General features: G+C 44.9%; 1 protein-coding gene across 1 annotated transcript in view; it reads right to left on the bottom strand.

Moving 5' to 3' along the window:
* Positions 1-22,533, bottom strand: part of DIAPH1 (diaphanous related formin 1) — an 867,093-nt gene that overhangs the window by 472,882 nt on the left and 371,678 nt on the right. The window lies entirely within an intron of this gene.

Raw genomic sequence — 22,533 nt, 5'->3', positions numbered from 1 at the left:
TAAGACACTACAATCCCAACATGTATCACAGTAGCAGTTAAACTGTCAAGATTGTTTGAGAATCTAATAAATGAAGGAGAATCTAGAGAATAAAGTAGTAAGGCCAGAATCACTGTTTACAATTAATTCTTTATCTGGAATGTAGGTGGATTGTATATGAATGTAATGACAAACAATAGATAACTGGTGTTCGAAATTAAGAGCGTTTTCTCCATTATGACACCATTATTATATTGATCACAATAAAACATATTAGGTCTTCCAGTGTAATGGAAGAGCCAAGAGAAGAGAAACAAGAGAAAGAACAATTCTATCAGCAGGATACTTACACCTGCAACATATTTACATGGACATCTGAAATACTTGTGGGACATCGTTGGAGATAAGATGGAAAAACAAGAGACCTACTCTCTTTTGGGCAAAGTCTCTCTCCACCTTTCCTAATAGAGTGCTTAGAAACACTACGAAAAGGTCTGAGGCCCTTTAACTAGCTTCTTACAGTTGAGAAATTCAGAGGTGTTCTAACCTATGTATGTATCTTTAAACCTTCCAACAGTGGGATATTAAGTGTTCTGACAATCACTGAAATATTCACAACCATCTACACAAATGTAACAAAAAGTAGTAACTTACCAGGCTTAGCAAAACATATTAGAACAATAACAAAAAATGAGACTCCACACTGGGAGAGCTACCAACTTGGCAGCGGTGTCAGGTTCTGCCTTACTAATGATCACCCGAGAGATGGCCTGCTGTTATTTATAGATTCCACGTAATGAGCCAATGTTAGACAGTTTGAGCTTCAATCATTGTCCTAGACATTTCTTCAAGTGATACATGGTTGTACTACTGTGTGTAGACAAGAACAGACTAGGATGGCCTACCCTCAATTAGAGCAGACAAATGTTGCAATTGGATTTGTTCAATGATCAAATACAATGAGACCAGAGATGTCCAACGAGAGACCGCCGGGCCATACAGCAAGCATCAGTAACTATGGACATCGATGGCAATCCCTGGGGAAAGAAAACCCATGTAAGCATGTACTTGATCCGGGACAAGGAAGACAAAAGGGGTTGTTAGACCTGGCAGCCTTAGGGTGTTCTTCCCCCAAACACTTTGACTACTTGACCTCCAATTCTTGCTGACATTCATTTTTGTTGGCCTTTGGACTTTGTGCACTTTACCACTGTTAACCAGTGCTAAAGTGCTTGTGCTCACTCCCCTAAACATGGTTTGTTTGGCATACACGTAATTGGCATATTTAGTTTACCTAGAAGTCCTTTGTAGAGTGGTATACCATATACCCATGACCAGTAAATTAAATGCTACCAGTGGGCCTACAGCACTTATTGAGCAACCCACTTAAGTAGCACTTTAAAGCATGTTGTCTTGGCACTTAAATCCCCTTGCCAAGCCTTAACCTCTCTTTTAATTATATACAAGTCACACCTAAGGCCTCGGTAGCCATAGGCCAGGGTGCTGAGTAATTAAAAGACTGGACATGTACTTTTACATTTTACATGTACTGTAATGAAAAACTCCTAAAACAGTTTTTCTCTACTGTCAGGCCTACCCCTGGTATAGAACAACACTTGGTATTCCTCATTACATTTAATAAACTGTAATTCCTAATAGGAGCAGGTTGTTGCATCATGTTGGGCATCTTTGAAATTGTAATGATATACCCTCTTTAATGAAGCCTCTAATCTTGCAGCTCCTGGATAGTTTCATGGGGCAGTCATGGCAGCATTTCTCCTGGTTAAGGTTTGAGGGCTTAAACAGTATAAACAAATAGTAATGAATTAGTCTATTTCAAACAATTCTGTGTTTGGTGCTACTGGGAGGATGAGACAGCTGCTATGAAGGCCTTAATTACAGGGATGTGAAAGAGGAACGAGTAATCAAATTGCATGTAAGCAACTATGGCTGCTAAATGAAGGCTTATAGTAGTGTATGCAAGGCCAGATTTTTGCAGATGAAGGAAACCGATAATGCCCTAGACTAGATTGTAAACAATGTGGTCCAGGTATTAATAGATGTTATAGTAGAAACATTTCTTCTATTTTGCCTTAAGGCAGACGTGTGGTAGGCCTGTGGGATTCATGTACGATGTCCAGGCACTCCTGCGAAGGGTGCAGTCAGCCGTTGATGTGCCATCCCTGAGAATGAGAGGCCCAGACCGCCTGTATAGTCATAGACGTCCATGGTAATGGTGACTCGCAGAATCGGATCTAGGAAAGGCCTGCCCTGCACTAGGTTGTTGCTGTTCCACCACTACAGACAGTGAGAGCTGCTGGCCCTTATTAACACTAGATCTTCCAACTGACCTTCCTATTGAGCCAAAGGGTATTATTGCAGTGGACACTTGTGGGCTGAATTAATATTGTTAAAGGCCACAAATAGATTATTGTAGTTGTCTAGTCTGCTCAGTACCATTGGGGTGAAGAGGGGTTTACCTGTATTTAATGGTGTATGAGCTCAATATTTGGTATCACCTTGTGGTGGCGTCGTAATTCCAAAGGTTTCCATTTTTCTAAATAGCCTGAAAAAAAGCACAAGGATTCTGACAGGAGAAGCAAAAAATGAAGGTATGAGGAGGAAAGTGGCTAGAGTCAGAGAGATTGGCTTTGTAGAGGACGGAAAGTACGGGCGTTTGCGCCAGAGGAGTTTAACATGAAAAACCATAAAGTCCACTGATCTCCCGAACGTCAACGTCACGTCACATGTTGAAGGAGGAGCGAGGAGAGGCGAGGAGAGGCGAAGCAAAGGCAAAGGCAGAGGCAGAGGATTTTGCGGGCTTTGCTTCCTGCGATCCAGGGCCCCCTCAGGGCCCCCACAGCCAGTTTGAACGCTCTGCGCCGTCCGCCCATGTGCCTGGTGAAAGGAGGAAGGTGAGGCTGTGCGTCCCGGCAATTCGGCACCGGTATCGTTACCGGCACCGGAGCAAGACACAAGGCGCGGAGGGGGTGAGAGACGTGAGCGTGGCTGCCGATAGAGGCGGCCGCGAAGTAAGAGCCCGGGGGTTGACCGATAGGCAGTCCGACTAGGTCTGATTGATCCGCGGCCCCCCCCCTGTGTGCTCCGCTCACAGCCAGTCTCCCCCCCCCCCACCCCCCGTGAGCTCCACCCACCGCCGACGGTCCACCCCGTCAGCAGCTGTGGGGTACAGGTTCCCAGACTGCCCCTTTCACCCTCGCCTCACTCACTCACATCCTTGGCGAGTTTTGGCCAGCCTCAGAGACACAGTCCGAAGTTCATCACCTGTGCCCCACCTTACTGCATTCCGCCCTTGCAGTCAACAGGAGTCACAGAAAAGCAAGGAAAAGTATAGAAAAACTGCAAGAAAAAACTGTAAAAAAAAAATCGCAGTGGCCTGATAAATCCAATAGAACTGATAAACTGACAATATCCGCTACTTCGAGAATTTAGGGCACACCAATTAGGAGTTAGGCATTAGAGGACTTTCTATATGACTTTATAAGCTGTCTAGTTTTAATCTGCTATTTTTGGGAAAAAAAAACATTGAAACGGCAGAAAGAGACCGCGAACGAGCCTCCACGAGCAGGGGGGGGGTGCTAACCCTGCGTGACCCCGCTTTGTCTTCATAGGCCGGGAAAGCCATAGTTGTGGGCAAAGGAAAGGGCAAAAGGGTGTCATAAGGGGGCATAAGGCAAGAAGATAAAGGAAGCCTGCGTACTTGGCTCTACCTGGTGGAAAGTAGCAAGACCGACGAGGGCAGACAACTCAGGGAGATGAGATCGGGGAGAGTCAGACAGACCCCCACTCAGAAAACCAAGAGCGACAGTCAGAATAAGAAAAAGAAAAAACAAGGCGCAAAAACAGAAGCAGAAAGCTGTGTCACTAAGCAAAAAAGCCCTCTATTATCACAGATTGCTACAATGTTTAGAAACACTAAGGAAGGCGCCAGACTGCTATTGCTGAAAGATCCTGGTGCAGCCGTTTACTCAACCACAGCGGAGATCCCAGGCCTTATGACCCCTCTAGCTCCTCAGACACTTTCTTTGCCTTGGAATGGAAAAAATAAGCCACAAAAGGAAGCGGGACAAAATTCAGCCCGTACCATCAAACAGTGGCTTCTACAAAAACCAAGCCTGGAAGAGGAAAAGATTGTTCTGTCAGCGTCAGAAAGGGAGGAGTGGATGAATGGTGCCAGCATAGGAACGGCACTTAAAGAGGATTTAAGCCGGAGCTCTGACACAGCACAGGCATGCAGGACAAATAATGAAGGCACTATATACAATATCACTGAATACAACAAAGAACTAACTAACCCCACGGACCGCCTGAATCAGACAGTAGGCTTAACAATCTCCGACCAAAGGGCGCTAAGTCTCAGTGAAAAATCCTACTCGCCAACAACAATACTCAAAACAACCCAAGGGGACCTGTCATCGTCCACCCCGAAGTCCGTAATAAACAACGTTAGACCAACCAGGCTTCACATAGCCGCTCAGGTTCACCAGCTGGACCAAGACGATCAAGAAGGTATTGACAATATCTGTCAAATTGTAACAATGTCACCACCACACAAAGACATCATGCAAATAACTGTGTCCGAAATGCCTGCTCAAGCGGGCGGAAAGCATCATGCTAATTCCCAAAACAATACAACGCCACAGGAATCCACTCTGGGGAAAAAAAAGCTATCAAAGGTATACCAACAATAGCTTTAGTAGGGAGATTGATGAGAAAACCCACCAGCTTAATCAAGAACAAGACCCAAAGAAGACCAAAAATTTTAAATCACAGTTGCAACAAGGAGAAACAGCCAGGAACCATAGTTTTTTTTCGGAGACATCTAAATCTTTATTGAATACATTACAGACAACAATAACAGCGTTTAACATGCAAAATGAGAAGATGGATATCCAAATAGACCTGATGAACATTATAGCAACACAAATAGCAGGGATCAATACCGAACTGGAGAGTATGAACAATCTTATTTCCAGAGCCCAGGCAAAATACTCCGTCCAGTGCGCATGCAGCCCAATAATAGACAAACTAAGCTTGTTACCAACACTCCTAGATCAGATAATTCAAATCAATAAATCCTCCTTGGGCGTGAAGGGCATAACAAAAGAAAAGGAATTGACAAAAATTAAAACAGAAAACAATCAAGATCTTTCAAGCCCAGATTATCACAACGTCATAAAAACAGACAAACAAACAGACAATCAGGACAGATCAAGCAACAAAGATCGAAAAACATCACGCAAACAAAAAAAACACGACAGGAAAGCACGGAATAAACTGTCTCTGCCTTTAGAGCAGCATACAACAAAGATCTATCCAATGTTTTGCTTACCAGAGTTTGGTTATACAACAACAGCCTCGGTTAGTTCAACAGATGATCTCACCGATAGTGTTATTTGCTTAGATTCTGCAGCAATTGAAAAACAAGTAGAAGGAAAGGGAGATAATAAACAAGGCCTAAATAAAGAGGTGACCCGAGTTGGAGACTTTACCGGAACCCAACAAACAACGAAGAACAAGTGCTCAAAAAACAAAAAAAAAGGGAAAGGAATGGAAACCATCATTGAAGACGCAAGAAGTCTCGGCGAACAACAAGCTACGACTAGTAACCTGACTGCTCAAAATTGCCCTGAAGAAAAATGCAGTGGAAACAAAGTTGCAAATAATCAAGGACAATACAAATCAGAATCGGATCATGACACCAATAGAGATCGTGCAGATGGACGAAGAGAAACATGGAAACTTCCTGATAATCAAGATACTCCAAACATGGGGAACCAAAAGTACGGTGACAGCACGAAAGTTGCCCAGAAAACTGACATCCCAAAGTCCGAAATGCTTAGTCTAGGGGGAACCAACGGATTGGTGGAAAACCAAAAGAGACCACAATCGAAACAAGAAGCCGACTCAATCTTAAGGAGTACGGCACAAGAAGTAGAAACTACCTTGAGCGCAGGACGCCGGGTGGACGACCCTCTGGTCGATCAGTCTGCGATGGATCTCAAATCCCACCGGGTCAACATAAAAGTCGAAATTACAGGTGACTTAGAGCAAATTACACTCGGAAATAAGGAAGAACACTCAATGCCCCAGGCAGGCCACTGCAATGCATCAACAGAACCGCAATTATTGCTAATCCCAGAATACGATTCAAAAGGGCCCCATGATATATTGAATAGAGGGAACATATTGCAGCTAACATCAAACATTCCGGCATTAAAATACTTAACATGAGCGAATCTACTGGCAGTAGAATTCATAGGAATGGAACACCAAAAGACTAAGGAGCAAACACTGACCACCTGGCTGACAGAAGAAGACGCGCAGCACATCATGGATTCTAAGGTGCAATTTGAAGCTTGGGGAATTAAATTGCTAAAACCAGCGACCCCCCGTTATCCTGGCCCCCTAAACAACATTCTCAACCGTAGTAAAGGAAAAGCTCAAAGGCGAAACGATAACACACCTAACATTCAAACATTACTCAAAGGGGCAATTGGCGGCAACCTCTCTACAACACAGAAAGAGGGGCCACAAAATGACCGGGTAAACGGAATGGACGGGACTAAGGACAACTGGGGATGGTTGCCAGGAGTACCAACTTCGAAAACAAGCCTCTGACCAACGGAAAATAATCTACCAACTCAAGACACAAGTAACATACAGGTGCTCTCGTGGAATATCGTGGGGGCAAAAAAATGGCTGGAGAACGGAGAACTCCCAAAAAAATGGGAAAATTATGATATATTAGCTTTGCAGGAAACCTGGGCTCTAGAAGCTCTCCCACTGGCAAACTACATCCACTATACAGTTCCAGCAACCAAAACCAAAACCTTCGGTCGACCAAAAGGGGGCTTGGCAGTCTTTATCTCTTCAGAGTTAAAGATTGAAAGTGAACAAATGGATTCAGAAGGATCAAATATTCAGTTGATCAAATTGACATTAGGGCCTGCTAATAGATCAAAAATCGTCCTCTTGATGAACACATACACACATCCTTCGGCCAGGAAAAAATTGGCCCATAACAAACTAATTGGAATCATTACCAACATCCGGAGTACCTTTCCCTTGTGGGACTTGATACTCACAGGGGACTTTAATTCAAACCTAATTTATACTCCGGACGAGGACGAATCTACATCAGCAGACAACATATATTGGTCCGTCCCACATCAATACCAGCCAATGAGGCCAAAAGTGGACCACATAGGACAAGGGTTGGTTAATGCCTTAGAGTTTCTTGGGCTAAGAGTATTGAATGGTAGAACTCTAGACGACTTCCCCCCTAAGTTTACATTCCATGGGGGGAAGACAAGGTCAAGACTGGACTACACAGCAATCTCAGTATCGCGGATACAATCCCTATCGCACTTTTCGATAGAGTTCACAACCAGGAGTGACCATTCATATCAGCGGATACAGTTAAGGTCAAAAATTACCAAACACCAGGTAAATACAACTATTGATGGTAACATACACACGGTGGACCTAAAACGTCTAAAATGGTCAAACGACACAATTGAAATATTGCAGTTAAAAATAAAAAACTTGTTAATTACTAGCAAAATTGGAGCCCAGGACAAAATACAAGCATGGGAAAGCTTCACAGCTGAGCTAAAAACATTAATGCAGTCAGGACAAAAGCAGCCCAAAGCCCGGGAAAAAACAATAACATTAGGTCTGCGTTCCCTGAAACGTAAACTAAAAAAATGCATAAGGATGCTAAAAAGAACAACTCCTGACACAGCAGCATGGGACAGTGTAAGACAGCTCAGGAAATGTTATAAAAAAGATCTCTGGGAAGAAAAAAGTAAGAGCAACGACAAATTCTGGGCCGACCTCCTCTGTAGCTCAAAGAAATCCAACTCAAAGCAGTTTTGGACCATCATAAACAACCTGAACCGACCGGTTACAGTGTTATCCTCAAACATACAAGAACCTGAGTGGGTGGAATTTCTATCCAGGAGGTTCTGGGAAGCTCCCTTGCTAGAACCAATCATGGGAAACATCTATGATCAAGGGGCAGTTCATGTAAAGCCCACTGGGTTCTTGGAAAGCACCAGCTCAGAAGACGCCGCAACTTCAAAACAGAAAGAACAATCGAACGTGGTCACAAACCCAATGGAGGAAAATGTCTCCCCGATTCCAGCCATAAGTAACTTGTCCCCTTAGATTGAAGGAGTTAGACGTATAATTAAGAAAGCCAAAAACGACGGTGCACCAGGCCCCAACGGAATCCCCCAAGCAATCTTCAAATATGATATTCCGTTTTGGGGCAAACACCTTTCCAACTTAAATCAAGAAAAAGAGAAACTAAACATCACACCAGTAAACTGACAAGTATCGATCCTGACACCTTTATTCAAAGGAGGAGACAGATCTAATCCGGCGCACTACAGATTGATAGCCCTGCTGGATGTAGAGGCCAAATATTATGCCTCCCTGGTACTAGAAGAGCTTAAGGCATGGTCTGACGACCTTAACCTAATTCTGGAAAAACAGACGGGCTTTAGACAAGGCCTTGGAACGACGACGAACATTTTAGGTCTTTCGCTAATTACAAACAAGTGTAAGCAGAGGAAACTGCAACTTTACCTCTGCTTTATAGACCTAAAAGCAGCCTTCGACAGTGTTGATAGCCATCTTCTGTGGAAAAAGCTGCGAGCCTGGGGTATCCCTGAAAGGCTTTTAAAAGGCATACAGTTATTCTATTCAAACACCTGGCTAAGGATTAAGATAGGTGATGGGTCCAGACTCTCAAGGAAGCGGACAACCACCAGAGGCTTAAAACAAGGGTGTGTTCTGGCCCCCCCATCTTTTTAATTTGTTCTTATCTGACCTCTCTCAAAGGCTGGACTGTACCAATTCCCATCCACCAAAGCTTGGCGAACTGAGACTTTCTCATCTCTCATACGCGGATGACGTGGTACTAATGAGCCAAACAAAGATTGGCCTGCAAAGATGCCTGAATGAAATGTCAGTTTACATTTCAGAAAACAAACTTGAAATAAACACATCCAAAACAAAAACTATGGTGATTGGAAAAAAACAGTTAAGAAAACAGACAATCTGGCTTAACGGAATCCAACTCGAGGAGGTAAAAAAATACAAATACTTAGGCCTTTATATTGACAACTCAAGAAATCTTACGGAGCATAAAAAATATATGTCTCAGAGATCAAGTGCACTAACATTTGCTTTCAGCTTATTAGCTAAAAAGCTGAAGGGCCCCTCCTATAAACCTTTGCTCGCCGTAATGAAGGCAAAAACCCTGCCAACTTTAACATATGCCAGCGCGGCCTTCCATGGCGAGGATGGAGAGCTCCTAAACCAACTAATAGCTTCCATCTACAAAAAAGTATTCCAGATTCCAAGGTCAGCTTCCCCAGCCCAGGTTCGGCTGGAATTCGGCCTTACAAATGAAGAAGTTGGCAGAATGTACACGACGGTGAAAACCTGGTACCGCTTTAAGCTAAACGCTGCTACATCAAAAATCAATGAGGCCATCTGGACTGAACTAAACCAAGACAAATCTTCTCCTTTCAATCAATACCTTTGCAAATCCCTTTCGGCCACATGTACGACGGAAATATGGAACAAAAACTTGCCGTACTAATCGTTTAAACAAGTTGTAAATAAAGCATCAAAAACCCATTCACTGCTACTGGACAAAAATATCCTAAGAGCAAGGTCCCACGCCTGGATGGTGATAAACCACTATAAGTCCCTTGCACCGGCGGCTTATTTATGCGAAACGTACTCAATTAACGTAAAAAAACAACTTATGGCACTGCGTTTTGGAACACTACCATCCCAGGCTGAGCAGCCAGCTTGGCTGCACACAGGCCCTAAATCGTGCCGGCTGTGCAATTATCACAAAGAAGACTTTATCCATATAATTTGCACATGTAAAAAACTGCGGGTTGAACGTGTAATCTTTCTAAAGACAAGTTTCAACGAAAGAGGTATTAGATCCTGCAGAGCCGCAATAATGGCGTGCCTAAGCCCCTCAGACCCCCCCACTGCATGGCAGATTGATCAAATTTCTTAAAGCCTTTAAAAAGCTTTGCTAAAAGGGTCGGAAGCTGGACAGATGAGGTCTAACTTTCTGCATTGAACTTTCAAGAAACAAAATGATTTTATACTTAAATTTCTGCTTTTAACTGCTTATCGTAATATTGTGCTTTTGCTACTTGTTTTAAATTGTTATGGTTTTAACTAACTAAATAATAAACATTACTTTACTTTACACCATAACGTCAACCTGTGTCAGATACAGTTGACTGAAAGAGGGGTTAGAAAGAAGGGAATGAAAACAAATATAAAGGTGTCATCAGCTTTAAGATTGTTTGAGAATCCATATAAATAAATAATATCCATTAGGAAGGTGGTATATTGAGAGGAGAGAAAAAGTCCAATGCAAGAGCTTTGAAGGATGCCAACTGGAAGTGATATGGGCGTGGATAACTTGGAATCTGACACAACTAAGTAGGATAGGACACAAGAAGGAGAAGAGCACTTTGCATGTTAGGCCTGTAAAGCCAAGTGAGTTGCAAGGGGACAGTGAGTGGGATGATCAACGGTATCTAAGACAGTGGCTCAATGTAGAAGTAGGAGGATGGATGAAAAGCGATTACAGAGTGCAGAGGTGATACACGTGGCTGTGCGTTAATATGTAATTTCTGGTAATTAAATTACATGGAAGGCTAACTGGAAAGGCCTGAATGGGTTGTTTGAGCATAGGTATAGCAGGAGAGTTGAAAACCAAACTGTTCAGAATTTGGAAATAAAAGTGGGTTTGGACTGTGGGTGGATAGTGCAAGAAGGATCAGAAGACATTAAACCACCTGAGATTTGAAGTATATGGGTAGATGCTATGTGTGAGGGAATGATTAATTAAAGAAGTTATAGACCGAGAACAACCTAAGCTGAGAGCTAAAGGTTCAATGGTTTGTGGGCTAAATGGATCAGGTCGATTGCAAGGAACATTATGAGATTAAATAATTAAAAAGAGTTCAGAGAAATTTTGTGGTTAAGTGAGAAAGAATAGCTGAGCGAGGTTGGAGTGTCGTGGTTGTTCAAGAGGAGCAGTTCAGCACGGATTTCTCATTTCTTTTGAAGGCGATGCAAGATCAAAAATCGTTTGATGATAATGATGGAGTGTGACAGACTGGCATGGGGGGGAAAAGTAGACTGTTCAAGACAGTTGATAGCACATGGGGGCACTGTAGATGAGCCAATATTGAGGTGCTGGAAGTGCAAGGGCTTGCATTGTTCGGGTCGGAGGACAGTATAGACCCAGCCTATTTCCAAGCCTCAAGGTTTGCAATGGTCTTGTTCTTTCACAATCTGTTTAGAAGTCGTTGCCCTATGGTATTCAGATTGTAACTATGTCAGATCAACTAAGTTTATGCAGGCAAGGCAGTTGGGGAGACGCTGTACAGAGGATAAAGAGCCTTTAAGGCAAATGTTCAGGTGCTATTGAATAACCAAATGATGTACTATTTTATAGTGGATATTTACTTGTATTAGGAATGTTGGGAGAAAAACCTAAAAGCGCTTCCTCTTGCAAACAGGGTTAATAGTGATAGGAGGAAGGGCTGGAGGGATGTTGAGCATGATGATGTTCAGAAGAAGAGGGCACAATAATAGGAAGAGAGTGAAAAAACTGTGAGGGATAACATGCTTTGGTGGGTGGACTGTACGTTTGTCTCTGCTTGTTTTTGGAGGCGGGACTAACTCAAATGCTCCTCAAAGGAGGCACCACCACCGCCTTCAGAAATTGCGAGGATGCAGTTGGAGAAGTCACGGCCTCGATGGAGAAGGCTGTGGAAGCAGAAAAGAATACATCCAGTTTTCAATACGAAAGGATCCATGCATCAGATATCTGAGTCCAGTGCTAGTGGTGGAGAGCAAGCTTTTGATAAGGAAGCGGAAGGCTCCAACCAAAGGCTTGATGTCAAGACCCTCTAACCTTAAGTGTCCCTAAGGCACTTGCCAGCTCGAAGGATATGGTCACGGAGATGACGTCTGGATGGTGTTCAGCAATAAGGACTCATTCATCTAGTGTTCCAATACATTCTTCGATCGAAGGGCTCTCAGGTACTTTCTCTTGGGCCTCCTGGTTGGAACTGGCAAACAAAGAGGGGTGCTAGTTTCAATGAGGCCTTTGAAATACTAGCAGTTGTATGTGCACTGCACGACTCCAAGGCGGAGCACAAACTATTTCTAAGCATATTCCAGGAAAAATTAGAAAGAGTATCTGCCAATCCTGTACAATAATGCATACTACAACTGGTTCTATTGAGTTTCACAATTGCTTTGTAACAATAGTAATTCATATTAAATTTTATCAAACAAAATAAATCAAAGATACACCACACAATATACTTATACCAACATACATATATTATGTGAACTTTTTGTCATAAATATGGCTGCTATACAATCACATTTTTAACAATTAACATTGAGAAGACGTTTTTACACAAAACATTTTTGTGACAAATCGTGACAGACATGTCCAACATGAATCACATTTCACAACAACATAAAAGGCTTCACAGAAATCATGGTGTTGCGTCTTTTTCAGATTTCAATGTGGTTCAAGTCCCACCCTATATTAGTTTTACAATTGTATTAGATAGGGGGAGTGACTCAAGACGTGAAATGGCTGTACATCGACATTTTGACCCAGGATGTATGTGTTATTGTAAAAACATCACAGAGGGTCTTCATCAGGACTGGCGGCAAAGCATATAGATAGCCAATGAAGGTGCAGGACTCGTCCAATTCTTGGATAGAGCCCAAATACAATTATTCAGATAAGGTCCTTATTCAGTGCAAGCAATGTGTTTGTTCTCCATGTGTGATTCCATCTAGACAATTGATTCCAGTACGGACAGCCTGAGGATATTCCAGGAATCAGCAGTCACAATGCTAAATGAATTGGCATGGACATGGCACTCTCGTTGTCTAATTTGGACTGAAAAGATGGACCGGCGTTTTCCGATTCAGACTGAAAAGATGGACCGGTGGTCCATCTTTTCAGTCCGATTTAGACAACGAGAGGGCCAAGTCCATGCCAACATAACTCTGAAATTGGAATAATTTAAAGAAGAGGTATGGTAGCAACCTTTCCCTGATTAGAATGTGCTTTAGGCATACCAGGAACGGGTTTCTTTGCTATATGGTATGAAAGAATAATGAATGATACAATTCATTTAGAAATTGATTGCTTAGAAGAAGGCAAACCAGTATGAGTTGGACCATAGCTGATCAAAAGACAGTCTGACCGTCTTATATCCTTAGTTTTGTATAAATACAATTTCAGGACTCTTAACGTCAAGAGAATGCAAGGACTTTTCTGCTGGTGTTGAAGGATTAGAGAATAAAGTAGGTAAGGAAATAGACTGGCTAATGTTGAAATCCGAAACCACCTTAGGGAGAAAACTGGGATATGTTCTCAAAACGACTCACTATGGAATACCGTAAATGGTTCAGAGGCACATAGAACCTAAATCTCCCTAACTCTACGCACAGAGGTTTTAACTAGGAAAGCTGCTTTCCATGTAAGATGTTGTGGCTTTGTGTACAGGATCAAAGGGCCCTATTCATTTAGAAACAATGATGTTAAGTTCCCAAGGATGAGGAATTGACTTAACTGGGGGAAAACCTTTTTAAGACCTTTCCAATAGGCAGTTATAGATGCAAGGTGAACTTTAATAAAAGAAAACTGTAAGCCAGACCTTGCTAGATGAAGGAGATATGGTATTTGGGCATCTTCCTGACAGTCAGGAAGGATTGTGGTTGTTCTGGATGCATCAAATGCAAAATCTCTTCCACTTAAAGGCATATGAATTTCTTGTGACGTACGCTTAGCTCTTCTTAGACTGTTCATGCTCTCTTGTGGAAGACCTAGATGGCCATATGACAGGAATTCAAGAGCCAAGCGGTCAAGCTCAGTGATGGAAGTTTGGTGTGCAGAATCTGTCTTCCGAACTTATAAAGGAGATCCTGTATGCACGGCAATCTCTAGTGTGGTCGTTCTGAAAGGTGAACATCTGTGAATCACAACTGACCATTCTATTCTGGTGCTATCATTGTCATTCTGGTTTTGGACTTGTAGAATTTGATGAGCACTGTCGATATAAGACGAATTGGGGGAAAGTGTACAGAAATTTTCCTGACCAGTCTTTTAAAAGGGCATTCCCTTTCAACTCTGGTTGGGAGAACCTGGATGCGCAGTCTTGGAAATGTTTGTTGTTTACGTCTAAAAAACAAATCTACTTGCCGATAGCCCCACTTTTGAAGATTTCTTGCAAGTCTTTGTCATTTATAAACCAGTCTTGATTTTCTTGAAAAACTTGGCTAAGTGAATCCACCTGCACGTTCTGAACACCTGGGAGGTGAATAGCTGTTATGGTTAAATTCTTGGTTATTACCAAACTACAGATGGATTGAAGTTCTAGAGGTAGGGGTCAGAAATAAGTTCCTCCATGCTTGTTCAGATAATGGATGGCTGTTGTATTGTTGGTCTGAACAAGCAGGGAGTGTGCTACTAATGATGGAAGGAAGGGCATCCAGACCAGAAATCAATCAATCAGGGTTTGTAAAGCGCAGCTACTCACCTGTGAGGGTCTCAAGGTGCTGGGAAGTGTGGGGGGACGGAACTTAGACATGGGGGGCTGCTGATCCGTCTGTGCGCTGGGGTTCAGTCGAAGAGCCAGGTCTTGAGGTCCTTCCTTAATTGGGTCAGAGATGGGGATTGTCTGCGGTGGAGAGGCAGGGTGTTCCAGCACTTGCGGCCCATCTCCTGCCAAAGTGGCGGGTGGGCCGAAGGGGGGGAAGAGGGAGGATTGAAAGGGGGTCAGGGGACAACAATTTGTTTTAAAAGAAAGAAAAAACGTACCTTCCCACCGCTTTCCAGTCTTCTTGATTCTGGGCACAGGCTCCCAGAACGCACTACGGCCAAGCCGGACGCCGCATGAAAGCAGCGTCAGGATTGGCCTGAGCGCTGGCAACTTGCACTCCCAGGCAGACTGGGAGCCTGTGCATGCTCTCTCTAGCCCCAGTACCGTAGCTGGGGCTGGAGAGAGCTTCACAGCGCTTGACGGGTTGGCCGGCCTAAAACAGCAGGCCAAATACCTCATGCACAGTGAAGGGAGTACCCACCACTCCCCCACCAGCAGTGGCATCCCCTGGACCAGCCCCAAGACTCATCAGAATCCCGGTACAAGTCCAGGGGAATAAAATAAAACTATAATAAAACGGATTTAAAGCCCGTTTTATTATCTTTTTATTTGCTGGTGGTGGCGGGGGACGGTGCTCCTGCACTTTAATGGGGCGGCCGCGCCTGTGTTCTAGGTCTTAGCGCCGAGGTAGGAGAAGGATCTCCCTCCGGTTCTAGTCTTGTGGAACGGTGGCCAGGGAAAGCTGGGTGGAGCGAAGGTGTGTAGTGGGCACGTGGAATGGGAGGTGGTGGTTCAGGTAGGTTGGTCCTGCGTTGTGGAGGGCTGTGTAGGCATGTGTGAGGAACCTGAAAGTGACTCATTTGTTGACTGGGAGCCAGTGGAGTTCTCAGAGGTGTTCGGTGATGTGACTACGGCGGGGGATGGCAAGGACCAGTCTTGGCTGTGGCATTTTGAACATTCTGGGGTTCCTGAGGAGTGTCTGGGTGACGCCGGCGTAGAGTGCATTGCCATAGTCGACTCTGCTGCTGATGAGTGTGTGGGTGACCGTTTTTCTGGATTCGGGTGTGATACATCTGAATGTCTTTCGAAGTAGGCAAATCATGTGGAAGCATGATGAGGAGACGGCGTTGATCTGACGGTTCATTGTGAGCGAGGAGTCCAGTATGATGCCAAGGTTTCGTTCGTGGTCCGTGAGGGTGGAGGGGTGGTGGGCAACCAGGAGGCATCCAAAGCTGAGGTGGTGGGTCCTTCTGTATTGTCCGAGTTGAGTTTGAGGCAACTGTTTTGGTGTCATCGGCACAAGAGACAAAGTTAAGTCCTAATAGCCGCATGTGGAGTCATGTAGACTTTGAAGAGGGTGGGGCTCAGGGAGGAGCCCTGGGGTACTTCGCCAGCTGATCTCCGTGGCTTCGGAGACAAACTGAGTTATTCTGACTATCTGTGTATGACAGGTGAGGAAGGAGTGAATTCAGTCCAGGGCATTGTTGTGGATGCCGGCGTCATGGAGTCTCGTGATAAGGGTGCGGTGGGAGACCATGTTGAAGGCTGCCGACAGGTCCAGAAGGGTGAGCGCTGTGGCTTTGCTCCGTTCTCGGGGGACGCGGATGTTGTCGGTGGCGGCGAAAAGTGCAGTCTCGGTGCTGTGGTTACTTTGGAAGCCAGATTGGGAGATGTCCAGGATATGGTTTCTTTCAATGAAATTTGAGAGCCGGGCGCCGATGGCCTTCTCGGTTACCTTGGCTGGGAAGGGGAGGTCTGTCTGGTCGGCAGATGGTTTCTTTAGCAGAGGGTTGATCTTGGCATGTTTCCAGTCTGGGAAGGTTGCGGTCTCGATGGAGCAGTTGATGGTGCAGCAAAGCTCAGGGGCGAAGGGCGGTGGCTGCTCTATAGAAGATGTGGTGCGGGCATGAGTCTGAGGGGACTCCGGGGTGGATACTCTTCATGGTCTTGAGTGTGTCTATGGTGAGCGGGGTCCAGTTGAGCAGGATCTGTTGGGGTGTGGCGGGGTGGGGTGTGGTACTGTCAGGCTTGGTGGGAAGGTCTAGGGTGTCTAAGCTGTTGTAGATCTGCCTGATCTTGTGGTGGAAATAGGCGTCAAGACAATTTCAGAGGTCTTGGGAGGGTGGGACGTCCTTGGTCTCGCGTTTGGGCCTGGCAAACTCCTTAATGATGGTGAAGAGTTCTTTGCTGTTGTGTGTGCTGGCATTTATTCTGTCCTGGAGTGCCATTTTCTTTGTGGTTTTGAAGAGGTGGTGGTGTGCGGTGATTGCGGCTTTGAAGGTTCTGTGGGTTTCTGAGGCTTTGTTGTGCCTCCATTTCTTCTCTAGTCGTCTGCTGGTGCGTCTGGACTCGTGGAGGTTGGGAGCGAACGAGCTGGCTTTCTTGGAGTGTTGATTGCCTGGTGCCTTCTTGAATGTTGCCAGAGGGTTAGAGCAGTTGGAGATCCATCAGTGGAGGTTGCATGCTGCGCTATTAGCGTTAGTGGATGTCGGCAGTGTAGTAGTGCTGATGGAGGTGGTGAGAAGTTATTCAGTGACTTTGTTCCAGCTACGGCTCGAGGGTGAGATGATGGGAGGTGAGGGCGTTAGTGTGCAGTGGGTTTCGTGAAGATGAAGTGCACACAGTGATGGTCGGTCCAGAGGAGTTTGTTGGTGTGGCTGTAGGTGATGTTTCCACTGGCGGAGAAGACAGGGTCATGCGCATGTCCTGCCGTGTGGGTTGTAGCGGTGACTAGCTGCTTGAGTCCTACGTTGGTGAGGTTTTCCAGAAGGGATACGGTGTTGTGGGCATTGAGGTTGTCCAGGTGAAAGCGGAGGTCGCCAAGTAGGATGTAATCGGTGGATGCGAGAGCCTTTGGTGCAATGAAGTCAACAATGGCGTCGGTATAGGGCTGGCGGGGGCTAGGAGGTCTGTAGACGAGGGTGCAGCGGAGGGTGGTGTTGGGGTTGGTCTGGATCTGGAAGTGGAGGTGTTCCATTGTTGTCGTTGTGTCGTCAGAGTGGGTGCTCTCAATTATAGAAGATTGATATGATGTCTTCTCTTTGTCCGACCATTGCACATTGTACATGCGGTGATCCCCAATATTTACCTTGGAGTGCCATAGAGTTGGGGGCGTGGAAATATGCAAGGGGTAAAAAAATGAATAACCTGTCGTGTAAGGACCATATGAGATAAGATGGAACATAACTGTGGGTTTATTATGTTTTGATACAGATACCTGCTTTTATGTATGGTTATGGGACATATTACCAAGTCCTGAAGAAGGTGGTCAAATTCTGTTCTTACATGCGAAACGTGTCAACGTATACTTTGCACTAAATAAGATTAACATCTGGATGCATCAAATGAGGATTTTATGAAAAGGTGCCCTTATATAGGTGTCTCTTGTGTTTTCTCAAGACCACTGGCATCCCCCAGGTTCTATCTGCAGTCCTGTAACTGGTCGGACAAAGGGTTCCCAGACCCCGCCCTGTCTTCCTCACCCTCCTCTGGCTGCCAGGTTGGCTGAAAATGGCCAGGGTGGAACACAGGGGTAAAAGTACCCATCGGCACCAGATCCGGCGTTGGCCGACACCGGTCCAGCTCAGTGTCCACATCGGGCTAGAAGCCGGGGTCGACACTGGCTGGGGGCCCAGTCGGCGTCGGTAGGGGATGCAGTGCCTGTGTAGTCGGCACTGGTGGAGGTGTCACAAGGTCGACCGGCGCCAATCCAGATCCAGGCCTGGAACCATGGGGGGCCTGCAGCGCCGGGGCCGCCGGCAGGGAAGGCCTACGGCATCCACAGAGTCTGCGGGGCCCGAAGGCGCACCAAGGGAGTCGGGCTGCCCAAAGATGGCATGCATGGCTTCGTAAAACTGACGAAGCTGGGCAGGGGTCGCTCCGGGTCCCGGAAAGGGAGGGAAACTCTGAGTCGACCCTTCAGGCTCTGCACGTAGAGCCGCGAAAGTGGCACCGCCCGCATCCCTCGTCGCGTCAGCCGTCCGACGGGGAGACGTCTTCTTGTGCTTCGACTTACCTGAACCCGAGTGCTAAGACTTGGATGACTAGTGGTGATGGCTCTGCGACCGGTCCCTTGACCTCCCTCGCGACCAGGACCTCGAACGGCACGGAGCCGACTGCCGGTGCTCAAGAAGCTTTCGGGACCGCTCCGGCAAAGACTTCGGAGCCATGGTCCGGCAGTCGGAGCACGACTTGGGGGTCATGGTTGCGCTCCAGGCAAAAGCGGTGCGGATCGTTCACCAACATCATTCGGGAACAGGAACTGCAGGCCTTGACACCGGGCATCCCTACGTGCACCAAGAGTCGGAAGGAGTCGAAAAACTCGCTCAAAAAGTTCAGTCAAAAAATGACTGGAGAGAAACAATTATGAACATAATGAAACAATGTTTTTAGAGAAGCCTGATTCAGAACCCTTGGCCATATTATGAAAACAAGTGTAAAACATGCCTGGCATCAGTAATATGCAGCAAACTAGCCAATTCATGGTGGAACTTGGACCAGGTCTGAAAAATCTCTTAAATTAATCTGGCAATCGGATTAGAGATAAAATAATCACAGTGGACTGTGGGTGCATTATCACAAATCGTTGCTAGATCCAAGTCACAAATAACCATGTTGAAACTGACCATATCCTTTAAAATATGTTTGGCCTTTTTATACTAATTCACCCTACCTGGAACTTCACATAGGGGTTTCATAGCCTGGTAGTATCATGACTTTTTGGGATTTATTTTGCCACTAGCCTACTTTGCCCTGAGAGTTTCTCCATTAGTTTCGCAACACCCCTCTTCTGCACCCAAACATATATATTCATATGTGAAATTTTTTTAATGGTCAAACTTTATTGCCATTTCAATAATACAAAAAGAACTATTGATGGACAGAATGCAGAGCAATGTCATACATTCAGCCCAGTACAGAGATCTGGGCTTAAATCCATCGTTTTTTTGCTCACCATGCCATTGCAGTTTGGACCCAGCCATATGCAAATCAGTCTTGACCCTGTGCCCAATAGGAACAGTCCAGCCCGAACTGCCAGGCCAGGTCCTCCCAGGACTGGAAACAAGCATCCTAGGACCGGTTTTGGGGTTTCACCCCTCTTCAAGCCAGGATAGCTTGATTCCAGTGGCATGGAGAGCATGGGACTCACGTCTGAGCATACCCGTCCCACTTGGGGTGACAAATGCAAAAAGAACTATTGATGGACAGAATGCAGAACAATGGCATACATTCACCCCAGTACAGAGATCTAGGCCTAAATCCATCGTTTTTTTTGCTCACCGTGCCATTCCAGTTTGGACTCAGCCATATGCAAATCAGTCTTGACCCTGTGCCCAATAAGAACAGTTTAGCCCGAAATGCCAGGCCAGGTCCTCCCTGGACTGGAAACATGCATCCTAGGACCGGTTTCGGGGTTTCACCCCTCTTCAGTCAGGATAACTTGATTCCAATTTCAATAATACAGCAGAGCATGGGAACATCTGGGCCGAAGACCACTATTGAGGTGTAAAATGGGGCATTTGCCACGCCATACGTCAATGTACATTTATTCATAATCATAACAGCACATGGAAATCATACATAAATGTTGTCAGTGAAATAGTAGCCTGTCCAGCTGATCCATATTTTGTCATGTTTATGTGGACAACCACAGTCCTCATAAGTGTATTTATCAAGAATTCTTCATCTGTCAAGGCCTGCATTCCATTTTCCCAGACGAGGCATGTTAGTTACTCTCAATGTTCAAGCAATGTCGCGTTTGGCTATCATCAGACCTAGGCCAATAAATAATTTATTGTTGGGCGTATATTGCTGCCTGTATTTCTTCCATGTTGTTCAGCAAAGTCCATTTAAAAGAGAGACTTATTCTCACATAAGGCATTGGCAACTGCCTACAAATGTCTTTGGCGCATTCTGTACCCCCATACCGAATGCAGCAATTCACCTCGGTCTTCACTGCACTTCACAAATGCAGGCTCTGCTTCCCACCATATTCTCCATAATTGTTGTTATAGTATAGCCAGAGGAAATTTTTAAACTGTTGAAAACGGAGCCGGGTTACAATAGCAATTTCCTTAGGGATCATAAGTGTATCTTGCTATTTATTGTCATCAATCTGACCAACATATTTTTTTCATTGCCTTTTTAATTATGAGAAAGGATTTTTTTTATGAATAAACAGTATTCTTTAAAAAAAAAAAAAAAGTGACTGGAGGTACCGCTCTCTCCGGATCTGCGCTGGCTGGCGCGGAAAAATAAAGAACTGACGTCAGAGCGCAAGGGCGGAGTCTAAGTAGCTACCATGACGTCATCCCAGCGACCACGACGCCAACGACGGACGAGGAGCCGACCAACACCACCTTCAGACGGGCAAAGGTACTGCCGACAAAAAGACTTTCCGGATCCAGTATGACGCCTGGGGGTAATTCCAAGTTAAGGGATCTATAACTACCTGTTTCTTTCAGATAAACATTTTTTCAGTGTTTTTAAACTATGATGGTTTTTAAATGTTTCACACAATGGCGATTTTAAATTAATGATATTTTGCCTGAACAGGTGCTGTGACATTGTTTACTTTTGCAACTGTAATATGCAGGTGATTTTTGCAACATTAAAGATCTAACAAATGTGAGACTTTGTGGAGCTGAAACCTGGTAAAAATTTGGGGGACAAATGAGGGTGGTATGTTGATGATAGTCATGAGTGACTGAGTTTTCAGTTTTCTGAATCAAGTTTCTAAAGGGAGATTTTCTTGACTTTATAAGTCTGACTCAGTTTCCTGTCCCTTTGATTGTGGGGGGCCCTCGCCACCTTTTACGGTCTATTGAACACATCCAGTCTCCTTTGTGAAGTTGAGGGTCTGATGTAGCACCAACATTCTGAACTTCTCCTTCTTTATGTATTTGTTTAATTTTCGGAGATGATGCATGAGACTGAATTCTTCGTTTGGTCCTTTCTTCAGCACCAAAAAATATCGGGAATAAGTTTCCAATCCTTTCCGATGATAAGGAATCTTCTTCACCGTATTCTTCTGAAAAAGATTGTTGATTTCCCTTGGCATTGGGTCTTTCTGAAAAAGCGATGTATTGGATGGTGGAACTGAAGGAGGAGGAGACCTGAAGTGAAGAGAATGACCATTCTGAACAATATTTAAGCCCCATTTGTCTGTTATTTAGAGCTACTCTTACAGATGCTTGGTAATACAGGAAACAAACAGAGGAATTAAATGGTCATTGCTTTGCCAGATGTTTTTTAAGTGGATGTGGCCTGCTGCTGTGTTCCCCCTACTTCGTGACGGTTTTTCAAAGTGAAAGGGCTGTTTCGGCTGCTGTTGGTGGTGTTGGTGAGACCAATGAGGGGTTTGAACCCTCAGAGGAAAATATCTCTTATCATAGGGGCTGTACGTACTGAGATATTCTCTTCACCTTTCTAGGCCAACAGCCTTCTAGGTGTCCAACTCAGTTTTCATTTGGAACATCTCATCATCTGCTTGAAACCTAAGTGTTCCCTGAAAACAACAAATTCAGAATACAAAGTTTTGCTTTTCGTTTGAGACTGGTGAGTCTGAGGCAAGATGATCTATGTGCACAGACCCCATGACAATATCCATGGGCAGCCAGATCGAACGTGACAGCTGCTGCACTTATGATCTGATTTGCCCTTAGGCCACCTTCATTCAAGATCTCTTGAAAAACTTGTCTGTATTCTTTGGGTAGTTTTTCTGTAAATCGATTGCAACAAATTCCATAGAGATATATCATATCTTCCCAACAAGTAGGAAGCACTGGCATCCTTCATAGTCGATGCTAACGTTCCACACATCCTTTTTCTAAGAGCATCA

Source organism: Triturus cristatus, chromosome 7 (genome assembly GCF_964204655.1).
Source record: "Triturus cristatus chromosome 7, aTriCri1.1, whole genome shotgun sequence".
In the NCBI taxonomy this organism is placed as follows: Eukaryota; Metazoa; Chordata; class Amphibia; order Caudata; family Salamandridae; genus Triturus; species Triturus cristatus.
This window is presented reverse-complemented; position numbering and strand designations above follow the sequence as displayed.